General features: G+C 45.6%; 3 non-coding genes across 3 annotated transcripts; all 3 read left to right on the plus strand.

Annotated features, from left to right (window-relative positions):
* The first annotated feature begins 744 nt into the window (after positions 1 to 744).
* On the plus strand, positions 745 to 816 carry trnae-cuc (transfer RNA glutamic acid (anticodon CUC)). The gene has a single exon. It is a non-coding gene; the product is annotated as a tRNA-Glu (tRNA).
* Positions 817 to 5,507: 4,691 nt separating this feature from the next.
* On the plus strand, positions 5,508 to 5,579 carry trnaq-cug (transfer RNA glutamine (anticodon CUG)). The gene has a single exon. It is a non-coding gene; the product is annotated as a tRNA-Gln (tRNA).
* A 3,114-nt stretch (positions 5,580 to 8,693) lies between these two features.
* On the plus strand, positions 8,694 to 8,768 carry trnak-cuu (transfer RNA lysine (anticodon CUU)). Its single transcript has one exon. It is a non-coding gene; the product is annotated as a tRNA-Lys (tRNA).
* Positions 8,769 to 26,302: the final 17,534 nt, after the last annotated feature.

Genomic DNA, 26,302 nt, shown 5'->3' on the forward strand with positions numbered 1-26,302 from the left:
AACTCCACACAGAGAGTCACCTGAGGCCGGAAATGAACCGGAGTCCCTGACGCTGTGAGGCAGCATTGCTAAACCCTGAACAACAGTAGCAATACTTCAAAAACTTCAAAACTTAACTCCGTGTTGAAGGCTGGAAGGAGAGTGTGACAGTGGGTAATTGGCAGTGTGCACATTCCTGTAATCAGTTACTGGGAGGATCAGGAAGATGAGATATCTGGATCTCTTTATACTGTCATCTCTAAACTCCATCTCCTCTCAGTACCGTGTGTCTTACATTCCCTGCCCCTGCTTTCCAGGTATAGCTCGGGCTCACTACTTGTCTCTGTCTGCATTAAGCAGCTAATTGACCCTGGGAGCTGGACGGTCAGAGGAAGGTGGAGAACAGAAACAGGAAGAGAAGCGACATGATAGTGTTTCGTAAATGACTTGTATCACTTGCTCTCCGTGAAGAATGCCTACCGTGTGTTACCTTGTAAGTTTCACAGGAGCCACAGTGATGGAGTTGGTGGGTTTTGGAAATTGAAAGTGTCACATGGCAGCTTGCGGGACTATTTCACCTCACTGTCGATTTCATGTTCCAACTAACAGAATTCGCTGTTTTCATTGGCTGAAGCAGTCACTTGTGTTCGATCTAAACATTAAGCTTTGAAGGAGAAACATGCTCTGGTGAATAAAATGACCAAAATAACATAAAAGGCAGGTGGTCCATGTATAAATTAGTGTTTTAAAGAATTTGTATCAACTTCCCTGATGGTCTAGTGGTTAGGATTCGGCGCTCTCACCGCCGGGGCCCGGGTTCGATTCCCCGTCAGGGGATGTCAATTTATTGCTATACCCTGAACAACAATCCCGCGTTACTTCCGGGTCAGCACCAGTTTTATCGCAATTAGTACCAGGGAGGTTTCTTCCTTTGTGTCTGAATTGGAAATGTCACATGTCAAGAATTTTTTAAAAAGCGATGGACTGGAAAGCGCTGACGATAGAGATGGTGATGCGGGGTAGAATTTGGCTGACAATGGAGTGGATTTAACTGTTTCCACTGACACAAAGATCTTGCAGATCTGGGTCCAAATCTCGGGATCAGTGACAAGAAAACCTTTAATCGAATTAAACAGCAAACTTTCTGACCTCCAGTGAAATGGAGGCAGTTTTCACTCAGAAACCAGTAACGGTGAGATTAGCAGCGCGGGATGGAGAAGGACTCAGTTTGAGTGGTGAGACTGCTGGTGGAATGGCGAGCTGGAGTTCAACCAGAAATGCAGCAAAGTTTAAAAACAATCGCGCTCAACGTGGGGCTGGAACCCACGGTCCATTAACGGTGATAAATTCATGTTGTTCAGCAGAATTACCACAACATAATTTAATCACAGGTTGATACTAACACTGCCCTTTGAATGCAGTGGGCTGCAGTAAAATTGAATGCAGTAGAACACCGACGCGGTGGGACAGTTGTACGAACTGATGCCTCACAGCGCCAGTGACTGAGGTTCAATTTCTCGGGTTACTGTATATGCAGAGTTTTCACGTTCTCCCCCTGTCTGCGTGGGTTTCCTCCTGGTGATCCGGTTTCCTTTTCAAAGATGTATGGGTTAGGTTGATTGGCCATGGTAAATTGACACGAATGTCAACGGGATTAGCAGAGAATATGCCGCGGGCCGGATTGTGTAGGGCGGACTCGATGGGCCGAACGGCCTCCTTCTGTAGTGTCGGGATTCTATGAGAATATAGCACTGTTCATTTTGACTGGAGGAACCAAAAGCGGCAATGTAAATATAAATTGCTGTGGGTTATTGACGGTCCTGTGGAGTGGGACGCAATTTTCTCTCTGCTGTTGAAACTGGCACCAATATCACTCCTGTTTTCGATCCAAGTAATTCCAACTCCACTGAAATCATATGCTGCAAAATCACAATAAATCTTAACTTCCTGACCGGGAATCGAACCCGGGCTGCGGCGGGGAAAGCGCCGAATCCTAACCTTTGACCACCAGCAAAAGCACCTGCAATGGTTTTAATTTATCCTATCCTTGCTAACTTGACGCTTTGTTTCTACGACAGGCTTTTTTTGTATTCCAGGGACAAGTCTGTCTGACAAGTGCCTCTTGATATAAACACGTTTACTGTGGATGCTGGAATCTGAAACAAGAACAGAAAATGCTGGAAAATCTCAACAGGTCTAAAAGCCTCTGTGAAGAGTGAATGGAGCTATAGTTCATAGTCTGGATGACCCTTCGTCAGAGCTGAAGACAAAGAAATTTGGACGAGATTTATACTGTAACGGAGAGGGACATGGGTGTGGGGTGGGTAACAAAGCTGTCACATATAAATACAAGAACAAAGGCAAATTAAATGGTGGTCGTCATGGTTAAGAAGGATGCTGCTGGCTGCCCGTTAAGAGATCAGAATGTGGAAATAGCAGGACAAAGGAAATGTAAGAGACGGCCCGAGTGGGGTGGAGGGAGAGGGGGCAACGCGATGGAAAGTGAAATTTTAAATAAACAATGAGAAAGTGGAAATTAAAACAATATATAAAAGATATAAAATAATAAATAAATGAATAAGTTAAAATGAAATAAAGCAAAATAAATGGAAATTGGATGAAGATGGAGGAGAGGAGATGCTCCGAAGTTGTTGAACTCAATGTTAAGACCCGAACGCAGTAATTGCCGAATCGGGAGATGGGGCAATGTTCCTCCAGTTTGCATTGGAGTGCCTTTTCATAACATTGTTTATTGCCTCTTCCATCACATTACTGATGATCAAGTGTAGACTGGTGGTAATTGGTGGCGTTGGATTTGACCTGATTTTTGTAAACAGGGCAATCATGGGCAAATGTAGCATTTGTGGTTTGATGCCAGTGTTGTAGTTTAGGAACAGCTTCGCTAAGGTTGCGGCAATTCTGAAGCGCAATTTTTCAGCACCATTGCCAGAATATTTTCCAGGGCCACAGCATTTGCTCTTTCCAATGCCTTCAAGGCGTTTTTCTAGAAATCATATGGAACAGAGAAGTCTATCTGTTCCGTTCAGTATCGATCCCACTCTGGCTCTATTTTTTCTTTTTCTCTGTAGATCTTCCTCAGTCCTTCCCTCAGTCTTACTATTATTTCCTCTCTTTTGTTTTTGTTCCTTCTATTCTCTCGCTATTTGGATGGAGCAAAGTTTCATTGAATTGATTGCTGAAATGAGGCGATTGTTGAGCCGGGGCTCTGCCCTGATTTTAAATGGCGGAGGAGACTCAATGGGACATGTGATCCAATCCCACTCCATTGATTTGGTTCACTGCCAATACCAGCTCTGTCAGCAATCACGTCTGATGGTGTCAGTGATGGGAAGTTTAAGGCACTAAAGTTAGGATAGCGACATTTGTGGAGGAGTGGATCAAATTCTCCCAATGTCAGATTTTCGTTACAGTTCCTTTAAACGCTACGAACAAAATTGAGCAAACATGTGATCACTAAAATTGAATTTAGTAGCATACATCATCATTCATTTTGCTTCGAGGAACCAGCAGACAGAATGTAAAATGAACAACACTTGGGCTTGTCGGACGAGTTCAGTTGCTCCACCAGTAAACTGGAACTGCTTCAAAAGCATGCATTTCTATGTTCCTGTAGTGTCGTTGTTGTCATGTTCGCCTCACACGCGAAAGTTTCCGCTTCAGGACCGAGTAGAAACATTTTCAAATAGTTTTATTTCAAAATGATTCAGATTTCAGAATTATTCTCGTTTGTCACGAAACATTAATTGAGCTGTTGAGTTTTTGCGACATCTATGACGGGAATCACTCAGTAAAGAGATTAAAAGGGAAGGTCTGTGATAGAGAGTATAACAGGATGGATTAACTGAAACAAGGAATGATGGACAAGGGCAACATTGGCTGGTTCTCATTATTTTTAAACTTTGCTGCTTTCCGGGGTGAACTCCAGCTCTCCATTCCTCCGGCAGCGTCACCAATCAAACTGAGTCTTTCTCTATCCCACTTTGTTAATCTCACAGTTACTGCTTTCTGAATGAAGATTGCTTGGAATCAGTCTAAGTCAAATAGATTACTGCTAAATTCAGTGAGAAGTTTCTTGTCATTCAGCAAGATATTTTTATCCAGAAATGAATGATATTTGTGTCAATGCAAACGGTTAAATCTGACCCATTACCACCCAGATTTTACCTTCTATCAACATCTCCATCGTCAGCGCTTTGCAGGCTATCACTGTCTTTCACTATCAGTATTTGTTCTCGACCTGACCTGTTGCCCATATGACATTTCCAACTCGGAAGCAAAAATACTAATCTCACTCCACTGTTTCTGGCAGAGCTGCTTTCGAGCAGAAAGTATTCGGGGTTGTTTGCCAAAACATTTAATTCCATTTAAATGTATGGAAAGCAGTCTGCGTCCCTGAAAGGGCTGAACCCTTACCACTGGATCACGAGGATCTCATCTTCCTGATTCTCCCAAATACTAATAACAGGAATGTGCACAGTGCCAGTTATCGACATTCATACACTCCTTCCTGTCTGTTAAGACATTAAATTGTTCATATTTTCAAACTGGCTTCCAGTGTGACGAAAGCAGATGTTGTTCAGCATTTTTAACCCAACAGGTTTATAAAAGTTCGATGCTAACATTGTTCTTTAAACGTGGTGAGCTACAGTGAAATATAATGCACTTGAAGGTAGCTTACTCATTTTTGCAGGAGGAATCAGCAAGGGCAATGTAAATGTTGTCGGTCAAAAAACCTCTGACACTATTAGTGGTTCAAAATGCAGAGTTTATTTTCACAATTGTGGGAGAAGTGAGGTTCCTAACAGTGGACCCCCAGCCTTCTCCTCGAACACAAGTAAGAACAGAGTTTATATATGTCCCTGTTCCCGCCCTCATTACATTGCAATTTTCTGAGATGGCTGTCATTATTCATGGTGAGATTCTTGTTGTTTTAGCAGTATCTTCCTCTGCGCAGTTTGTCCGATCTCCAAGGCTACGATTGTTCGTCATTTATATCTATGAAACAACATCACAGGTTTTGCACAAACAAGTTAACTAATCTACATACAGGTTTGAATAATACTTTATATCAGGATAAGATGAATAACGTATGATGAATATATATATGAATCTATGGTGATTCAAAGACAGAAGGCATACATGCCAACTCCATCGTGTTAAACAAAGGTACATAAAAATGGAGACTGTTTAGCTTATTTCGAGCTGGGTTAATCGCATTTCTTGATAACAAATGGAGACAGAGGAATAGCTGTTCCTATTATCTGGCACAGACATGAAAAACACCGAACTCTGACAAAAACATGGACTCTGCAGTGTTCTAAACAAAATCACAGAGTTCGGGTCTTACTGCTTAAGTGTGACAAGGGTCATTAACCCATTCCCGTCTGCAGTAAATATGAATTGCAGTGGGCAATTGACGGAATTGTGCAATGGGACTGATATTTCTCCCTGCTGTTCAAATTGACACAGGTACTGAGCGACCATTTTCAGGATAGCGCCGTGTGCTGGGTTCCGTGGTGTAATGGTAAGCGCTCTGGACTCTGAATCCAGCGATCCGAGTTCAAATCTCGGCGAAACTTTGATTTAATTTACAGATGATGGATATGCTGAAGGGAGTTTAATTTACTCAACAAGTCTGAATCGAGAAGACAATTTGTCAGCCAGTTCAGCTGCTGTTACAATGCACATTGCTGAACCTCTGGCGCCAGATGCCTGCAACTTCAGTGCTTTTCATCTTTTCGCGACTCTTTAACTCCTCTGTTGAAAGATAGAAGTAGTTGGTGTCGCACAATAACAATTCGATTGGAGTCTGGCAATTATTGAGCAAAATGTGTGTGTGTGTGAGTGCGTGAGAGAGAGAAAGAGAGTCGGTGCGTGCGTATGTTTTGGAGAAAAGACTGCTGTCGATTCCATGGTGTAATGGTTCGCATTCTGGCCTCTCGCCTCCGAATTCTGGTTTAAATTGGGACGGATGAGTGAATGAGTGACACATGTAGGTGGACCCCCTGCCCACTGTGGTGACTCTGCTTCTCAGCCCTTTGTGTTCTTGAGCAATCGTTCTCTGGAGCTGATGCAATGACGCCAGGAGAGTCATTCGCTGCATCGTCTGCAATGTGATTGCGCTGGAATTTGCTGAAATTTCCTCAGTGTTTAGTTTTCCACTTTCTGAAAATTAAAAATGAAATGCACGTGACCTTTTTCATTCAATGTGGCAGCAACTGCAAGTGGGTCAAATGCTTTGAGTGACCATTTGCAGCCGGCTGCTATGTTGTAGGTCCTCTGGTCTAATGGTGGCCACTCTGAATCCAGCGAACAGAATTTAAATTTAGGCGGACCTTTGCTCTTCTTTGCCATTGTTGAGGATTGATTTGTCGAAGCATCTTTTATTTAAGTTCCTCATAAAGCAGGAATCGGGAGGACAATTTGGCAGCCAGTTCAACGTCCAGTACAGTGTACCTGGTGGATGGTGTTCTCAGGGTGCGATGATGGCATCCATATCGAGATTCGGCACATCTTGCAGAGGTTGGAGTGGCAGAGTTGTGTGGTGTTGTGGCGCTGTTCTCCTGAAGGCTGTGTATTTTGCGACAAACATTGGTCTGTTTGAAGTTGCGCGGTTGTTTGAAGGCAAGTAGTGGCGGTGTGAGAATGGCCTTGGCGAGATATTTATCTTCATCGATGACATGTTGAAGGCTCCGAAGAAAATGTCGTAATTTCTGCGCTCTGGGGAAGTACTGGACGACGAAGTGCACTCTATCAGCCATGTCCTGTGTTTGGTTTCTGAGGAGGCCATTGCGGTTTTTTGCTATTGCGCGGCGGAACTGTCGATCAATGAGTCGAGAAACATGTCCTGCTGTTACCAGGGGGTGCACCTCATTCCACTGATCTTTGCCGACTTGTTGTGTTTTATGTTATAATAAAACCAGGATTGATAATAAAAACAGCAGAAGTCGTAAGTTCTCAGTAGGTTTGGCAGCAGCTGTGGTCACATCACTGTGCTCCTGTGTCTCCGAAGATGCCCCTGTATTGTTGTGTGTGTGTGTCCCTGTGTCGCTGTGTCTTCCCCCGAATCTGTATATGCCCCTGCATCTGTGTATGCCCTACGATCTCTCTGTGTGCGCACCTGTATCTGTGTGTGTGTGCCCCGGATCTGTATATGCCCCACTATCTGTGTGTGTGTGTGTGTGTGTTTGTGTGTGCTGCTGACTCTGTGCGTGCCCCTGAATCTCTGTATGCCCTACTATCTCACTGTGTGTGCACCTGTAGCTGCGTATGCCCCACTATCTGAGTGTGTGCCGCAGAGTCTGTGTGTGCCCATGGATCTCTGTATGTCCCAGTATCTCTGTTTGTGTGCTCCTGTATATGTGTGTGCTCCTCTATCTCTGAGTGCCCCTAAATCTGTGCGTCATCCTGTATCTGTGAGAACTCAGGCATTTGCATGAGTGTGCGTTCCTGTATCTGGAGGTATGTCACTGTATCTGTGTGTTTGCCCTGGTATCTTTGTGTCTCTCCGTGTGTGTGTGTGCGTGTGTGTGTGTGTGTGCGTGTACATGTGTGCGCGCGCTTCTGTGTGTTTATGTGTGTGTGTGTGTCTGTGTGTGTGTGCCCCTGTATCTGTGCGTCTATGTCTCTGTATCTGTATGTGTGTCCCTGTATCTGTATGTGTGCCCCTGTTTCTGTATGAGCTGTTCCTGTACCTGTGTGCGCGCCCCCGTATCTGCGTCTGTATACCCATGTACCTGAGTGTGCCCATGTACCTGAGAGTGCCCATGTAACTGTGTATGCCCCAGTACCTGTGTGTGTCCCTATAACCGTGCACACGGCAGAATTGGTTTATATGGGGTTTGGTTTGAGAAACTGAGTACACGCTGCAGGGATTCGATCAACATAACACACTCACAAGTAAATCAAGACTTTTTAAACATATGGACATTCACTTTATCCCAATTCGCCAATTCAAAGGATCCCATGATTTTGGATTCAGACAGCTGCTGTGTGTACAGTCATGATGTGGAGGCGTCATTGTTGGATGGGGTGGGCAGAGTAAGAAGTCTCACAATGCCAGGTTAAAGTCCAGCAGGCCTTTCTGCTGTCACAGGTTTTCGGACCGCAGCGTCTTCATCAGGTAACTGCTGTGTATTTGGGTGTCACGGTTGCAGAGTGGTTAGCACTGCTGCTTCAGGGAACCAGAGAGCCGCATTCGATTCCCCGCTCGGATCACTGTCTGTGAGGAATTCGCACGTTCTCCCCATGTCTGCGTGAGTTATCTCTGGGTGGTCCAGAATCCTCCCACTGTGAAAAGATTTGCGGGTTAGGTGGATTGGCCACGCCAAATTGCCTCTGAGTGCCTAGCTCGAATAAATGCATGGGGTTATGGAGATAGTGTCTGTGCGGGGCTGTGGTCGATGCACACTCGATGGGCCAAATGGGATTGTTGGGATGTTGTAGTATTACTCATGGGCTGTACATGTCTGCCCCACTCCCTCTCGCTCTATGTTGGTATGGACATGAAGCTGGGACATGGAAAATGACAATGATGTTATTGATGATTGAGAAGAATGCATTGTAACCCGAGCGATTCTGTCGGTCGATTCATTGCAAACTTTGGAATCAGAACAATCTGAGACACCAGATGGAAAAAAAACACATATTTGTCTCCACGCATTTTGGAATTTGGAATGGTTGCGGTTGCTGGTGCCCGGCTAGCTCAGTCGGTAGGGCATGAGACTCTTAATCTCAAGGTCGTGGGTTCCAGCCCCACGTTGGCCGCGGCTGCTTTTAAACTTTGCCGTTTTCTTGGGTGAACTCCAGCTGTCCATTCCTCTGGTGATGTCCCCGCTGAAAATGAGCCTTTCTCCATCCCGCTTTGTTGATATCACAGTTAATAGTATATGAGTGAAAACTGCATCCAGGAGTTCGTGCTTGTTTCAGCGAGGAGTTCCCTTCTCATTTCGCCTGAGATTTGGATCCAGATCTGGGATATTGTGTCAGTGGAAACATTAATCATCCCCATTGTCATTCAATCACTCCAACGTTACATCCTATCACGAGGCCGTTTGTCCTTTCCTCCTATCCGTCTCTATTTTCCTTGACTTTGCATTTGTTTGTAAATCATTAAATCTCTAATTCTTCAGGTTTGGATAAAAGGTCAGCGACTTGAAACATTCACTCTGTCTCACTCTCCATAGACGCTGTTTGTCCTGCTGACTGTTTCCAACATCTTATGTTTTGAGGTGGGATTTGCAGCAACTGCGGTATCTTGTTTTTGGGTCACAGTGGATCAGTATTCTCTGACTGAACTTTACCTGTTTAAATTATTTAAGGGCTGAGGTTTTAAATAATGATACACCAGGGCATGTCACCCTGTTTGACATGAAATGAAGCAAAATGAAAGTTAATAATTTCATAAAATATTACGAAAGCAATATATATTTGGTTGTCAATGCCAGCATTTGTTGGCCATCCCTATTTCCCCTTGAACTGCGTATTTTGCTGGGCCATTTCATAGCACAGTTAACAGTCAATAACATTGCTGTGGATCTGGACTCTCATATTGGCCAGACTCGATAAGAATGGCAGATTTCCTTCTGTACGGGACCAGGTGGGTATTCACGACAATCAGAAAACAATACTTCATTATTGAGACTAATTGTCACTTCAATTTCAGTTCTAGCCTGTGTGTGTGTGTGTGTGTGTGTGGGCGGGGGGTGGGGGGGAGGTGGGGGGGGGGGTGCGGGGGGAGGTGGGGGGGGCGAGGGAGGGGCGGGGATCTGGACCGTGTTCCTGGGCCTCCGGATTCATACGTCAATGATTTTACCACTATGTCACCATCTTCCCTCAAGAATGTACGTGTAAATCCTCCACGTGGAATCAAACCGGGTAATTTCACATTGGAAGAATCATTCTGACCTGTGGACTGTGGAAATCAGTTTCAGACACCCTTGATACAGTGGAAATAACTAGACATCTCTTGCTCTCATTTAAATACAGAAACATGTGGTGAATCCTCAGCGGCACAGGCCCAATCTGCCGGGGGGAGATACACTTGAACCGTTCAGATCACTGATCTTCCGTCATCACTGGAAAGAAGTTAGGGACGTCACAGATTTCAAAAGAAATCAGAGGCAAGGAAAGGGGGAGTGGTACGAAAGGAAGGTAAGGTTTGCAATCATGTGGAAGCAGAACAGATTTGATGACAATACGTATGAGGCTGAAAAGGGACAGTGATGGGAATTGGAGAAGTTAAGGAACTAAAGGTGAGTCATTCTGTATCTGTTATCTATTTCTGCTCTGATTGGAAATGTGTTGCTCTGTTGATCCATTTAACTTCTCTCCTACACTGAAAATTCTCAGGAACACAAGAACAGAAAATGTTGGAAAGTCTCAGCAGATCTGACGGCAGTTGTGGAGAGGGAGCAGAGCTAACGTCTCGATTTGGCTCTATTCTCTCTCCACAGAGGCTACCAGACCTGCTGCGATTTTCCAACATTTTATGTTGGAACATTTTATGTTCTTGTTTTAGATTGAAGCATTGACAGTATTTTCTTGTTTTCTGTCTGAAAACTCTCAATCCTTCTCCAAGTTTCCTCTCGCAAGCTTTTTCGTTGAACAAACTCATAAATCACACAAGAAAAATCCAATCATTCTTAAGCATTGAAATGATGAAACATGGAAGTATTTATCCCAATAAGGAGGCCATTCGATCGATCTTGTCGATGCCTTCAGGGATGAGGGATCCAGTCGAATCCCACAGTCTATATATTTCTCTGTATCCCAATAGGTTACGGAATCTGAACTGTTTTTTTTAACCAAGAGTTCTCTTTTTAATCCAATGGAGGTGTTCACCTCAACACAGCTCGGACACTGAGTTCCATACCCTATCCATTGGGTTAGCAGTGGTGAGCACTGCTGCCTCACAGCGCCAGGGACCCAGGTTCAATTCCCGCCTTGGGTGACTGTGTGGAATTTATACATTCTCCGTGGGTTTCCTCCGGTTTCATCCCACAGTCCAAGGATGTGCAAGTTACGTTGATTGACCATGCAAAATTGGTCATAATTTCGGGAGATCAGCAGGGTGAAAATGTGGGATTATGGGAATAGGGTGGGATTGTTAACGGTGCAGGCTCGATGGGCCGAATGGCCTCCTATTGTACTATAGGAATTTTATGATTCTAAATGTGAACAATGTTTCACTCTTCACAGATGCAGTCAGATTGACTGAAAATTCCAGAATTGCCAGCTGTTCTTATTACAGGTACCAAGCAGCTGCAGCATGATATCTTTGTTTAACTGGTGTGTCCTCAGAATGTTGGAATTATTTGCAAAGAAAGCTTAGAGATCTCCCGCTGAGCTGAAACCCGATGGGTAAAATCAAAGTGAGAGTAAGATCATCATCAGCTGACTATGAAAAGTGATACATTCTGTCATCCGATTTACTGATACAATAACAGTGTCACACTGGAGAGTGAAAATTAAGTGCATCATGGTTGAGAATGGATTCACACCTCGGCCGGGTGTGACTCAGTACCCGGCATTTCATGGAATCATAGAATCATACAGAGCAAAATAGAACCTTCGGCCCATCGAGTCCGCACCAACACATTACAAACGCCCGAAATACCACCCAATCCCATTTACCAACACTTGGCTCATAGCCCTGAATGTCATGACGTGCCAAGCGCTCACCTGGATGCATTTTTTAAAGGATATGAGGCAACCCGCATTTGCCACCCTCAGGGGCAGTGCATGCCAGACCGTCAAAACCGTCTGGGTGAAAAGGTGTTTCCCCACAATCCCCTTAACCTCCTGCTCCTCATCTATGCCTCCTGGCGACTGACCATTCAAATGTACATTATCCACTCTATCCATGTCCCTCATAACTATAAGGGCCATAGCGAGAGTAGACAGGAATGAATGTTTCCCGTTGGCGGAGGGATCAATATCTCGGGGTTAATGATTTCAGGTCAGTGGTCGGACGTTTAGAGGGGATGTGAGGAAAAATCGTTTCACCCAGGAGGTGGTGGGAATCTGGAACTCTCTTCCGGAAAGGGTGGTGGGTGGAGGCCGCGATACTCTTTACTTTGAGGAAGTATTGAGGTTTGTACTTGTGATGTCAAGGCATGCAGACCTGAAAAGTGGGAGCATAATAGAGAGTTGTTTGTTTGAGTGGTGCAGACTCGATGGGCCAAAGGGCCGTTTCCGTGCTGTTGCGCTCTGTGACTCTATGATTGGGCACTTGCCCTTGTGAAACATGACTATTTCTGCTGATATCTCCCAATATGGCTTCAGATGCAGTGACTTAGGGGCATTGTCATATGGGCTTTTCGCATATCAATGGTAGCCGCATAATGAGACATTTTTGCCGCACTTGTTGTTGCTGCCGCATTGAATGCAGTGAGTGACCATTTGCAGCGGACGGCCACGTTCGGCGTTCTAATGATGAGCAGGATAGACTCGACATCCAGCGATTGAAGTTCAAATCTCGGCAGGACTTTGCTTTTCTTTGCCACAGCAAACGACTGATATGTTGAAGGCAATTATATTTAAATTTCTCAGAAAGTGTTACTTTAAACACTGAGAAAATTTCAGCTTATTCCATAGCACTCACATTGCAGACTATGCAACGCTTGACAGGCCTGGCGTCATCGCATCAGCACCAGAGTGCGATTGCTAAAGAACACAATTCGCTGAGAGGCAGATAAGCCACAACGAATAGAGGGACCACTTACAAGTGTCATTCTCCCATGCACATGTCCCAATTTATACAAGGGGTCGTAGAGGAATAGTGGAATAATGGCTCGCCGCAGATCAGAACCAGGATTACTGGATTCAAAGTCCAGAGTACTAACCGTTACACCTTGGAAGCGACCCGAACCGTAACTCAGGCACAAAGCCGAAAAAACACGCACACACACACTCACACTCACAAATTCACACTCACACATTCACACACTCACACATAGTCAGTGCACTGGAACACTCACTCAGCTGTGTGTTTCCGCACAAAGCCCCTGTTTGAGCCAAAGCCGTCCCACTCTGCTCCCTCTCACTCCGCCGCCCGCTCACAACGCTGCCCTCTGGATAGAGCGGCGTACTTTTTAAACCTTCCGCACGCTACTGGCTGACGTCAGAATATAAAGTTCCCAGGTCTCTCTGGTGCCGACTTCCGATTTTACACTTCTGGCTGCCTTACAAAAACTCAGAAAAAAAGAAAAAAAAGTAAGTTAAAAATCCCTCTTTCCTACTCGCTCTCCTCACGTGAATCACCTCTCTAGCTGCTCCTATGGAACAATGAGTGAGTTACGTGGGTTTACAAAATGCAAGAGCTGTTCCTGAAAGAAAAGTCAACATAATTGAATCAATTTAAGCTGCAGGACATGTTTAAAAGACGTACAACAGATCCTGAACCTTCACATTTCACAGCCTGTGTCTGTACGGTGGATATCTTATCCTCGGTTAATATGGAATTTGAGTTGTAAAATTATGAAAGAATAAAAGAACAATAATGAAATAAAAGTCTTTTAGTCTTTATTTCTCATTCATTCTTTGTGCTTTATAAACACGCCATCCAGAGACCATAATCCGTCAAATCCGGAATGTTTTCGGAATTCATTTGTCACCCGACTGTACGTCCCTCATCCAGCCTGGGTCAAAGCATTTTGTGGCCATTCAAGACCAGATACAAGGCTGAATTCATGCACAAAATGCTCAGTGCATGGAACTTTCAGCTTGGTTGGGAAGGAATTCCAACAAATACTCATTGTGAACGATGCACTCTGCAGTGCAGCGAAGGCCTGAGCCAATGTAACCCAAGATAGTGATAAATGGATGGCACAACCTCAAGCCATTTACCGTGTTCCTAAATGGTGATGGTGAAATTAAACCTGAATTTAGTGCTTTTCATCTCTCTGAGGAGAGAACGTTGCTGAAGATCTATTGGCAGATGTGAAAGTTCTGCTTTGCTTTCTCTTCCTCGGACGATATATAATTTGAGTTGTAAAATTATGAAGTAATAAAAGTACAATAATCAAATGAAAGTCTTTATTTCTCATTCCTTCTCCGTGTTTTATAAACATGCGATTCAGAGACCAGAATCCATAAGCTGCAGGACATGTTTAAACGGTGTTGTCAGAGCCTGAACTGTCAATATTCTCAGCCTGTGTCTGTACGGCAGATATCTCATCCTCGGTTGATATGTAATTTGAGCTGTAAAATTATGAAATAATAAATGAACTAAAAGCCTTGTAGCCTTTATTTCTCAATCCTTCTCCATGTTTTATAAGCACGCCAAAAAGGGCCCAAAATCTGCCAAGTCCACAAATTCAGAACATGTTGGATCCCAGACATTCCAGGTGTGTGGTCTGGTACCTGTGCATTGTAAAATCCTATTCCATCTGTGAGAAATGCAGCATTTTCCTGCCATCTTCCAGAAATTTCCTTGATTGGTGATGATGAAATTAAACCTGAATTTAACGGTGTCCGTGTGCCTCAGAAGAAAGATATTTTGGAAATATTGTTGGCGTTTGTGAGAGACTTCCCTGTGCTGAAGCCCAGCTGTTGGATGAAGAAGATGTTGAGGATTCTGTAATATTGGCAACAGTGCTGAAATTCACTTCCAAGTCCCACACAATGAAACACACCGTTGTCTTGACCAAGAATAAAGAGAATGAGAGTGGTGATGATGAAGATCAATATGTCTAATGACAGAAGAGCTTCATTACACAACAGCATATTATGTGGGTCTAAATAGTACAAGACGTGTTTGTGAAAGAAAACCCCATGTACTTGAAACAATTTAAGCTGCAGGACATGTTTAAAAGACGTACAATAGATCCTGAACCTTCAATATTCACAGCCTGTGTCTGTACGGCATCTGTCTCTTCCTCGGTTGATATGTAATTTGACTTGTAAAATTATGAAATAATAAATGTACACGAATGAACTAAAAGTCTTTATTTCTCATTCCTTCTCCATGTTTTATCAACACAGCAAAAATGACCCAAAATCTGCCAAATCAGCCTGAACCTTCAATTTTCCCAGCCTGCGTCAGTATGACAACTGCCTCTGCCTCGGTTCCAATGCAATATGCAAAATTATGAAATAGTAAATGTATAAAAATAAAATTATAAAAGCCTTTTGGTCATTGTTTCTCATTGTTTCTCCATGTTTTACAAGCACGCCGTCCAGAGCCCAAAATACGCGAATCTGGAACAGGTCCAGTCCCCAGCGCCTCCGATACGGGATCCAGTACCTGTACATTGTAAAACCCTGTTCATTCTGCAGCGAGTGCAGCATTTTCCTGTTCCCTGCTTGAGCCCCGGTGATTGGGGGATTATTTTCTTGATTTCTGTACTTCATCCTGAGTTCTATTTAGGTGTCAACAAGCTGAGTGCTAGGCTGCTAAAAATGATCAATCTACAGAGGCACACGGTTTGTGGAAACCAAATCGATGTGATCTACAGAGTAATAGTATCAAAATAAATGTCCGAAAATTGTATCAGGTCTGAAGATATTTTACTGAGACAGATGTCCTGAGCATCACTCACCCTGATAAGCACTTCCCGAATGTCTCACCGCAGCACGGAAGCACCTTGAACCTCTGATGACGACATGTGTGAGCACCAGGTCCAAGCAATCAAGCTTAATCAAGAGGCTCAGACTTTGATGGCAGGTCTTGCTGATGTCTGCAGCCCCTGGTAACAAGGCCTCCCCCACAGTGGACCAGGAGGGCATGCATTGCCAGTTCTTGTCAAGGTGCCTGTCACTGGAGGATCACATCCTGTCCTCGCCCTTCCCTGCAGTTCGGCTCACTCTTTATTGAAAGGGATGAAAATAGCGAATTGTGAGAGTGAGAAATGCATTGAGCGGAGTGAAAACAAAGATAGTGGTTGCGCATTGAGAGTGAGACATGGTTGTGAAGGCACAGCTGTGTGGCTGAGTGAGCATTTAGTTTCGTGATGAGCAATCACCTTATAATGCATGGAACTCACTCGGAGCAGAGTGATCTCCTGAACTAGTTTTCAATTGCCTATGGGGATCAGAGAGGAATTTACCAGCAAATGTTTCTCCCAAATTAACTTTGTTTTTCAATCTGTTTATTCAGGTTGATAAGGCCTCCTGGGTGAAGTGGAGAAGTCTATATAATGTGCTGCACAAGGCCTTGCATCTGAGTGAGACAGGCTGGATGCGCCAGAGTGTTTTTCTCTGTCTGTCATTTCCCATATGTTATAAACATCATATTATTTCAACAACTTCAATGTAAGAAATGTAACTTCTGGAAATAAACATGGAAGGAAAATGAACTGACTGTTTTCTGATTTATACATGGCTCAAAGCAAGGAATTGAAATTCAGACAGTCTCTGTGTGAGCAGCACTGAGTGTGGCTTTGGACAGAGTGTGGAAGTTTGGTGAGAAGAGGGAGTTCAGTGAGGAGGGGAGAGCGCTACTCCTTTGCTTTTCTAACTTTTTCACCCTGTGGGAATTGGTTTCTGCTTTTCCAAAGGGGAGGTGGCGAGCTGTTGGTGAATATCCAGTAAGTGGTCAACATCTATTTTCCGAAGGTTCAAATTTGTTCTGCACTTTGCGATAAGATTTATTAATATCTAAACTGAATAAAATAATTAAGTCGTTAGTTAAAGATCTGAAGTATATCAGGGCAGTTGATGTGTGATGACTGCAGTATGTGGTGCTCATGGATACTGGTGTGATCCAGGGCAAGTATGTCTGCAGTAAGTTTCTGCGTCTTGAGGAGCTTCGACTCAGACATTCAGCTGGATTTTGACTCTGCGACACATCAGGGAGGGAGAGAGATACCAGGAAGTTTTGTTTCAGGAGGCGGTCACACCCATTCTTAAACAAAGGCACAACATTTGCTACCCTCCAATCTCCAGGCACCTCACCTGTGGCTGTTGATGATTCAAATATTTCTGCTAAGGGACCTACAATTTATTCCCTATCCTCCCACAACATCCTGGGCTACATTTCATCAGGTCCTGAGGATTTAACTATCTTGGTGCGCTTTAAGACTTCCAGCACCTCCTTCTTTGTAATATGTACACTCCTCAAGACATCACTATTTATATCCCCAAGTTCCTTAACATCCATGCCTTTCTCAACAGTAAATACCGATGAGAGACATTCATTTAGGATTTCACCCATCTCTTGTGGATCCGCACATCTGTGACTTTGTTGATCCTTAAGACGCCCTATTCTCTCCCTAGCTATTTTTTTGCCCTTTATGTATTGGAGAATCTCTTTGTATGCTCCTTTGTCTTATCTGCGAAAGCAATCTCATGTCCCCTCTTTACCCTCCTGATTTCCCTCTTAACTCTACTCCGACAACGTCTGTATTCTTCATGGGATCCACTTGATCGCAGTTGCCTATGCATGTGCACGAACAAATAACAAAGAAAATTGCAGCACAGGAAGAGGCCCTTCAGCCCTCCAAGCCTGCACCGACCATGCTGCCCGTCTGAACTAAAACCCCCTACACGTCCGGGGACCATATCCCTCTTTTCCCACCCTATTCATGTATCTGTCAAGACGCCCCTTAAAAGTCACTACCGTATCTGCTTCCACGACATCCCCTGGCAGCGAGTTCCAGCCACCCACCACCCTTTGTGCACAAAACGTGCCTCGTACATCTCCTTTAAACCTTGCCCCCCGCAACTTAAACCTATACCCCCTAGTAACTGAACTACCACCCAGGGAAAAAGCTTATGACTATCCACTCTGGCCTTGTCCCTCATAATCTTGAAGACTTCTATCAGGGCGCCCTTTATCCTCCGTCAGCCCAGTGAGATCCAACCAAATTTCTCCAACCTCTCCTCGTAGCTACTGCCCTCCATACCAGGCAACATCCTGATAAATCTTTTCTGCTCAGACTTTGGTCTCTTTTTCCCAATAGAATCTTGGAGTCCGGGTTCATATGATGCTCAAAGCAGTGTCCCAGGTAGAGGCGGTGGTTAAGAAGGCGTATGGAATGCGGGCCTTCATCAGGAGACGACTTGAGTTTAGAAATCGGGAGATAATACTGCAGCTGTATAGGACCCTGGTCAAACCCCACCTGGAGTACTGTGCCCAGTACTGGTCGCCTCATTACAGAAAGGATGTGGAAGCCATAGAAAGGGTGCAGAGGAGACTTACAAGGATTAGGCGGCATAGAAATCATAGAATCATAGAAACCCTACAGTGCAGAAGGAGGCCATTCGGCCCATCGAGTCTGCACCGACCACAATCCCACCCAGGCCCTGCCCCCACATATTTACCCACTAATCCCTCTAACCTACGCATCTCAGGACTCTAAGGGGCAGTTTTTAACCTGGCCAATCAACCTAACCCGCACATCGTTGGACTGCCTTATGAGGATAGGTTGAGAGAGCTAGGTATTTTCTCCTAGGCGAGGTGAAGGATGAGAGGGGACCTAATAGAGGTGTATAAGATGTTGAGAGGTATTAATAGAGTGGATTCTCAGAGTATTTTACCCAGGGCTGAAATGGTTGCCACAAGAGGACACAGTTTTAGGGTGCTGGGGAATAGGTACAGGGGAGATGTTAGGGGTAAGTGTTTCACTCAGAGGGTGGTGGGTGCATGGAATGGGCTGCCGGTAGTGGTGGTGGAGGCGGATTCGACAGGGTTTTTAAAGAGACTTTTGGATAAGTTCATGGAAGTTAGTGAGATAGAGGGTTATAGGTAAGCCTGCTCGGTAGGGACTTGTTCGGCACAACTTGTGGGCTGAAGGGCCAGTTTGTGCTCTAGCTTTTCTATGTTCTATGTTCTATGGCAGGTCTCCGCCTCGGTCTGGGGCCTCCGCACAGGCGTCATCAGCCATGACCTTAGCGGGTAACGCTTGTCACCCAGTAGCCATCCCGGGAGTCTGGGCTGGTCTTGTCTTCCAAGAGCTCAGGGATGCCCGACTGCCGGATCACAAAACTGTCATGGATAGTCCCTGGGTGGCGTACATCGACCTGCATGATCTTCAGCTGATAGTCATAGAATCATAGAAACCCTACAGTGCAGAAGGAGGCCATTCGGCTCATCTAGTCTGCACCGACCACAATCTCACCCAGGCCCTACCCCCCACATATTTACCCGCTAATCCCTCTAACCTACGCATCTCAGGGGCAATTTTAACCTGGCCAATCAACCTAACCCGCACATCTTTGGACTGTTGGAGGAAACCGGAGCACCCGGAGGAAACCCACGCAAACACGAGGAGAATGTGCAAACTCCACACAGACAGTGACCCGAGCCGGGAATCGAACCCGGGACCCTTGAGCTGTGAAGCAGCAGTGCTAACCACTGTGCTACGATCACAGACGATCTGCACATTGAGGGAGTGGAACCCTTTTGTGTTGATGAATGGCTGTAGTGCGATTTAGATCATTCACATGGAAACCTGAAGAGCCAGCACATTTCAGAGGAGCGCAGTTTGGCATCGGCTAAAACCGGCTGTCGAATGTCCTCTTGGAATTACTTATGGAACGCCCGAAGACTTCAAAAAATAATTCGTATGATGTTTCTTTGCAGCCTCCCTAAATATAGCCGGCTGGAACATCATGGCTTTGCAAAAACAATAAACATGCAATCCTGCATCTGAAAATGAATGGCAAATTCCAGAGTCTCGGCTTGGAAGTCATACAGGAATCTTTGAGGACAGATTTCCTCTGAAGATGAACTTTTTTTTACTGGCAGGTGACACACGGACACCAAAGGTCGGGCAGACGTGATGTTATTTCTCAGTGGGGGACATGCCATATGCAGTTCCTGTGCCCAATACAGGTTAGTTCACAATGAGCACTGTTGGTGAGACATGACCATCCATTCTTCCGGAGGTGACTGATTCAACAGTGCGGGAATTCCATTGGAAGAAGCTACTGAATTGGCATTGGATCAATTACTGAAGCAGTAACCATGCTGTCTGTCACTAATGAGATTGTTCCGTTCTAAATGCACATACATCCTGTCTCTAAGAATCCTCTCCAACAACTTCCCTACCACGGACGTCAAGCTCACCGGCCTATAATTTCCTGGGTTATCCCTGCTACCCATCTTAAACAACGGGACCACATTCGCTATCCTCCAATCCTCAGGGACCTCACCCGTGTCCAAAGAAGCGACAAAGATTTCCGTCAGAGGCCCAGCAATTTCATCTCTCGTCTCCCTGAGCAGTCGAGGATAGATGCCATCAGGCCCTGGGGCTTTGTCAGTTTTAATGTTCCCTAAAAAACCGAACACTTCCTCTCTTGTAATGGAGATTTTCTCTAACGGGTCAACACCTCCCTTCATAGCTGTAAACTTGTCAGATGTTGAAGGAATTACTATTGGAGTAAACTCACCCATTTATAACCTCAGACTCTGGTCCTTTTGTAATGAACAAGTAACACAGTGGAACAGCGGGGTAAATATGTGGGGTTACGGGGATAGGACCTGGGTAAGATGCTCTGTTGGAGAGTCGGTGCAGATTCAATGGGCCCTGTACCCTTGTGCATTTACCCTGCTAACCCCCCTAACCTACACATCTTTGGACGCTAACAGATAATTTAACATGGCCAATCCACCTAACCTGCACAATTTTGGACTGTAGGAGGAAACTGAAGCACCCAGAGGAAACTCAGACACAGGGAGAAGGTGCAAACTCCACACACAAACCCAAGGCTGGATTCAAACCCGGTGCTGTTCGGCAGCAGTGCTAACCACTGTTCCACAGTGCAGCCCTTCATCTGCTGCTGAATCCCACATCCACACATTACCGCCAGACTTGACAATTTCAACACATTCCTGACTGGTCTCCTGCATTCTATAATTTTGAGATAATCCAAAATGTCCTCATGTCTTGCAGACGCTTCCTCCATCTTCACAACCCCCTCTTCTAATTCTGGACCTCTGTGCAGCCCCTTTGCAATTCCTGCAGCATTGCTGGCATGCGGATTAATGTATGGTTCAATTCCCATTCCAGCTGAGGTCGGTGTCGGAGCTGTCTCCTCACCCTGCCCAAGAGTGGATGGTAACGGCAGCCTGCTACTGACACAAACTGCCAGGAAAACAGCTCTGGATGACACATCAGCAGACAATGAGCCAAGGAGCTGCCTATGGGATAAATTCTGAACGACCAGCTATGTGGTGGGTCATTGCTTATTTAGTCACTGCTGTAAACAGCGGAATTTTCACTTTGTAAACCTCAGCTTGAAGGAATAGAGTGAATAAATTGGGATATTAACTTTTATCATTATCCATCTGACGCCAATGATCTCCCTTTTCCCCGCCTTGATGTGGCACTGAATCTTAGGTTTGAAGAAGAAACGTAACCATCGAGCACTGGGCGGTACGTGGCACAGTGGTTCGCACTGCTGCCTCACAGGGGTTTGGGTTCGATTCCCGGCTTGGGTCACTGTGTGGAGTTTGCACATTTTCCCCATGTCTGTGTGGATTTCCTCCGGGTGCTCCAGTTTCCTCCCACAGACCAAAAGACGTGCTGGTTAGGTGCATTGGCCAAGCTGAATTCTCCCTCAGTGTACCCGAACAGGTGCCGGAGTGTGGCGACCAGGGGATTTTCACAGAAACTTCATTACAGTGTGAATGTAAACCTTCTTGTGACCCATAAATAAACTTTACTACTGGCCTCAGTACCCGCGACCTGGCAGGATGGCAAGAATGGCCCGGGGCTCCAGTGAGGTGTACTGCATGGGCCGAAGTGGGCAAGTGGTGACACTAGGAGGAGCAGCAGCTGGGAGGCCAACAGCGACCCCTGGTGGACAGGTGGGGAAACAGCAGCAGCACAGTCTGCGCAAAAGATTCCCCAGTTCAGCTGGAGACTGGAGATCAGAGAGACTGGGAACCTCTTCAAATGTAAACTTCAGCTTCTCACATTCACCCCCATTCATCCCTCTCTCCCTCCATCCACCTCACACTCCCTCCCTTTCTCCATCCATCCCTCTCTCCCTCCTCCCATCCCTCCCTACAACAAGAACCATTCGCTCTGCACAGCAGTTTCACCCTCATTCCCACAGTCTGTATTCCAGCCTTTATCACATCCAAAGAACAAACAAAGAACAAAGAACAGTACAGCACAGGAAACAGGCCCTTCGGCCCTCCAAGCCTGTGCCGCTCCTTGGTCCAACTAGACCAATCGTTTGTATCCCTCCATTCCCAGGCTGCTCATGTGACTATCCAGGTAAGTCTTAAACGATGTCAGCGTGCCTGCCTCCACCACCCTACTTGGCAGCGCATTCCAGGCCCCCACCACCCTCTGTGTAAAAAACGTCCCTCTGATATCTGAGTTCTACTTCGCCCCTCTCACCTTGAGCCCGTGACCCCTCGTGATCGTCACCTCCGACCTGGGAAAAAGCTTCCCACTGTTCACCCTATCTATACCCTTCATAATCTTGTACACCTCTGTTAGATCTCCCCTCATTCTCCGTCTTTCCAACGAGAACAACCCCAGTCTACCCAATCTCTCCTCATAGCGAAGACCCTCCATACCAGGCAACATCCTGGTAAACCTTCTCTGCACTCTCTCTAACGCCTCCCCGTCCTTCTGGTAGTGCGGCGACCAGAACTGGACGCAGTACTCCAAATGTGGCCGAACCAGCGTTCTATACAGCTGCATCATCAGACTCCAGCTTTTATACTCTATACCCCGGCCTATAAAGGCAAGCATACCATATGCCTTCTTCACCACCTTCTCCACCTGTGTTGCCACCTTCAAGGATTTGTGGACTTGCACACCTAGGTCCCTCTGTGTTTCTATATTCCTGATGACTCTGCCATTTATTGTATAACTCCTCCCTACATTATTTCTTCCAAAATGCATCACTTCGCATTTATCCGGATTAAACTCCATCTGCCACCTCTCCGCCCAATTTTCCAGCCTATCTATATCCTGCTGTATTGCCCGACAATGCTCTTCGCTATCCGCAATTCCAGCCATCTTCGTGTCATCCGCAAACTTGCTGATTACACCAGTTACACCTTCTTCCAAATCATTTATATATATCACAATAGCAGAGGTCCCAGTACAGAGCCCTGCGGAACACGACTGGTCACAGACCTCCAGCCGGAAAAAGACCCTTCGACCACTACCCTCTGTCTCCTATGGCCAAGCCAGTTCTCCACCCATCTAGCCACTTCTCCTTGTATCCCATGAGCCTTAACCTTCTTAACCAAGCTGCCATGTGGGACTTTGTCAAATGCCTTACTGAAATCCATATAGACGACATCCACGGCCCTTCCTTCATCAACCGTTTTTGTCACTTCCTCAAAAAACTCCACCAAATTTGTAAGGCACGACCTCCCTCTTACAAAACCATGCTGTCTGTCACTAATGAGATTGTTCCGTTCTAAATGCACATACATCCTGTCTCTAAGAATCCTCTCCAACAACTTCCCTACCACGGACGTCAAGCTCACCGACCTATAATTTCCTGCGTTATCCCTGCTACCCTTCTTAAACAACGGGACCACATTCGCTATCCTCCAATCCTCAGCGACCTCACCCGTGTCCTAAGAAGCGACAAAGATTTCCGTCAGAGGCCCAGCAATTTCATCTCTCGTCTCCCTGAGCAGTCGAGGATAGATGCCATCAGGCCCTGGGGCTTTGTCAGTTTTAATGTTCCCTAAAAAACCTAACACTTCCTCTCTTGTAATGGAGATTTTCTCTCGCGGGTCAACAACTCCCTCCGAGACACTCCCGGTTAACACGCCCCTCTCCTTCGTGAATACCGATGCAAAGTATTCATTTAGGATCTCCCCTATTCCCTTGGGTTCTAAGCATAATTCCCCTCCTTTGTCCCTGAGAGGTCCGATTTTCTCCCTGACAACTCTTTTGTTCCTAACGTATGAATAGAATGCCTTAGGATTCTCCTTAATCCTGCCTGCCAAGAACATCTCGTGACCTCTTTTTGCCCTTCTAACTCCCCGTTTGAGTTCTTTCCTACTTTCTCTGTATTCCTCCAGAGCTCCATCTGTTTTCAGTTGCCTGGACTTAACGTACGCCTCCCTTTTCATTTTAATCAGATCCTCAATTTCCCATTGTATTTCACATTATAGGAAGGACATGAATGCAGAGGATGGGGTGCAAGCGAGATTCAGCAGGATGCTGCCTGAGATGTAACATTGAAGTCACAAAGAGAGGTTGGATAGGCTTGGGTTGTTTTCTCTGGAGCAGAGAAGACTGAGGGTTGACCTGATCGAGGTGTTCAAGATTATGAGGGGCATGGACAGGTTGGAAAGGGAGCACCTGTTCCCCTTAGTTGAAGGGTCAGTTACGAGGAGGCAAACGTTAAAAGTGAGGGTGGGAGTTTTAGGTGGGATTTGACGAAAAGCTTTTTTACTCAGAAGATGGCGACGGTCAGGAATGTGCTGCTTGGTAGGGTGGTAGAGGCGGGTTTCCTCACATCCTTTAAAAAGTACCTGGATGAGTGCTTGGCATGCCGTAACATTCAGGGTTATGGGCCACGTGGGATTAGGTGGGCAGGTCAGGGCCCTTCATGCAGCAGTGCAGACTCGATGGGCCGAATGGCCTCTTCTGCGTTGTAGTATCCTGTGATTCTGTGAAAGTGTCAATGGAGAGATGGTGTCTGTGACAGCTCTTTAGAAGTGCCATCCACCTATCCCGATGCATTTGCTTTTACATCACAGACAGGACAGTTAATCGTTATCAATTGTATTCCTAAATTCTGCTGTCCAGTTAACTCCTGACGCTCATCCCACAATCGATTCAGAAGTGCATTCAAGATCAGTTATATAGGGCCTTGGAGAGGCCACACCTTGAGTACTGTGGGCAGTTTTGGCTTCCTGGTCTGAGGAAGGACATTCTTGCCACGGAGGGAATTCAGCGAAGGTTCACCAGACTGATTCCTGGAATGGCAGGACTGGCATATGAAGAGAAACTGGATCGACTGGGTTTGTACTCACTGGAGTTTCAGAAGAATGAGAAGGGATCTCATAGAAACATATGAAATCCTGACTGGACTGGACAGGCTATATGTGGGAAGAGTGTTCCTGATGTTGGGGAAGTCCAGAACTGTGGGTCACAGTCTAAGAATAAGGGGTAAGCCATTCAGGTCTGAGATGGGGAAGTGCGTATTCACTCAGAGAGTTGTGAACCTGTAGAATTCTCTACCACAGAAAGTTGTTGGGACCAGTTTGATAGATATGTTCAAGAGGGAGCTGGAGGTAGCCCTCGCAGCTAAAGGGGTCAAGGTGGCACAGTAGTTAGCATTGCTGCCTCACAGCGCCAGGAACCCGGGTTCAGTTCCATCTCCGGTCACTGTCTGTGTGGAGTTTGCACGTTCTCCCCTTGTCTGCGTGGGTTTCCTCCGGGGGCTCTGATTTCCTCCACAGTCGAGAGTTGTGCGGGTTAGGTGGATTGGCCATTGCTAAATTGCCCCTTAGTGCCAGGGGGATCAACAGGGTAAATCCGTGTGGTTACAGGAATAGGGCCTGAGTGGGATTGTTGTCGGTGCAGCCTTGATGGGCCGAATGGCCTCCTTCTGCACTGTAGGGATTCTATCTCACTGGCATTCCACTTCTGTTCCTCTTGCCACTGCTTTGGTTTTTCTGTGCTGTGTTTCCTTAAACCTTTGATACTGGAAATCACATTTCCCCATTTAGCAGATGTATAATGACATAATAGAATGGACAACACAGCAATCGACCTGCCTCATCTGTGCAGCTCTTTGAAAGACCAATCAACCCTCTCCAAAAACTTCATTTGAATCATTTCACTTTTCTATCTGTTCCTCGCTCTGGGCAGAATCTTTCTCAATGTGTCTTTTCATTCATGTCTCTCATCCCTATTCATTGATTCCAGTCTGTCTTTTCCACATAACCTCCATTGCCTTCACTGCCTTGCTAACTGGCGGTGCTCAGAGTTGAGAACAGACATTGGCGAGGAAATACTAAGTAGAATATTTATCATCAATTATTTATTCTTCATGTTTGATCAACATTGCGCCAAGGATCCTGGATGTTTATTACTTCAACGGCTGCAACAATTTGTGTTGGCATCATTTGTCATCGTTGTCACCAGAGAAAGCATCCTTTCTGATTGTATCACAGCCTGGCATAACTCCTGCTCTGGTTGTTCTCAGCCCCCTACAATACTCCTTATGAACCTTTGACTGCGTGGCCAAATTCCCCTCCAACTCCATTTTCAAATTTGCTGATGACACCACCGTAGTGGGACGGATCTCAAACAATGACGAGACAGAGCACAGGAAAGAGATAGAGAATCTCGTGAACTGGTGCAATGATCTCTTCCTCAACGTCAGTAAAATAAAGGAGATAATTAACGATCTTTCTCTG

This window comes from Mustelus asterias, unplaced genomic scaffold (assembly GCF_964213995.1).
Source record: "Mustelus asterias unplaced genomic scaffold, sMusAst1.hap1.1 HAP1_SCAFFOLD_193, whole genome shotgun sequence".
Taxonomy (NCBI): domain Eukaryota; kingdom Metazoa; phylum Chordata; class Chondrichthyes; order Carcharhiniformes; family Triakidae; genus Mustelus; species Mustelus asterias.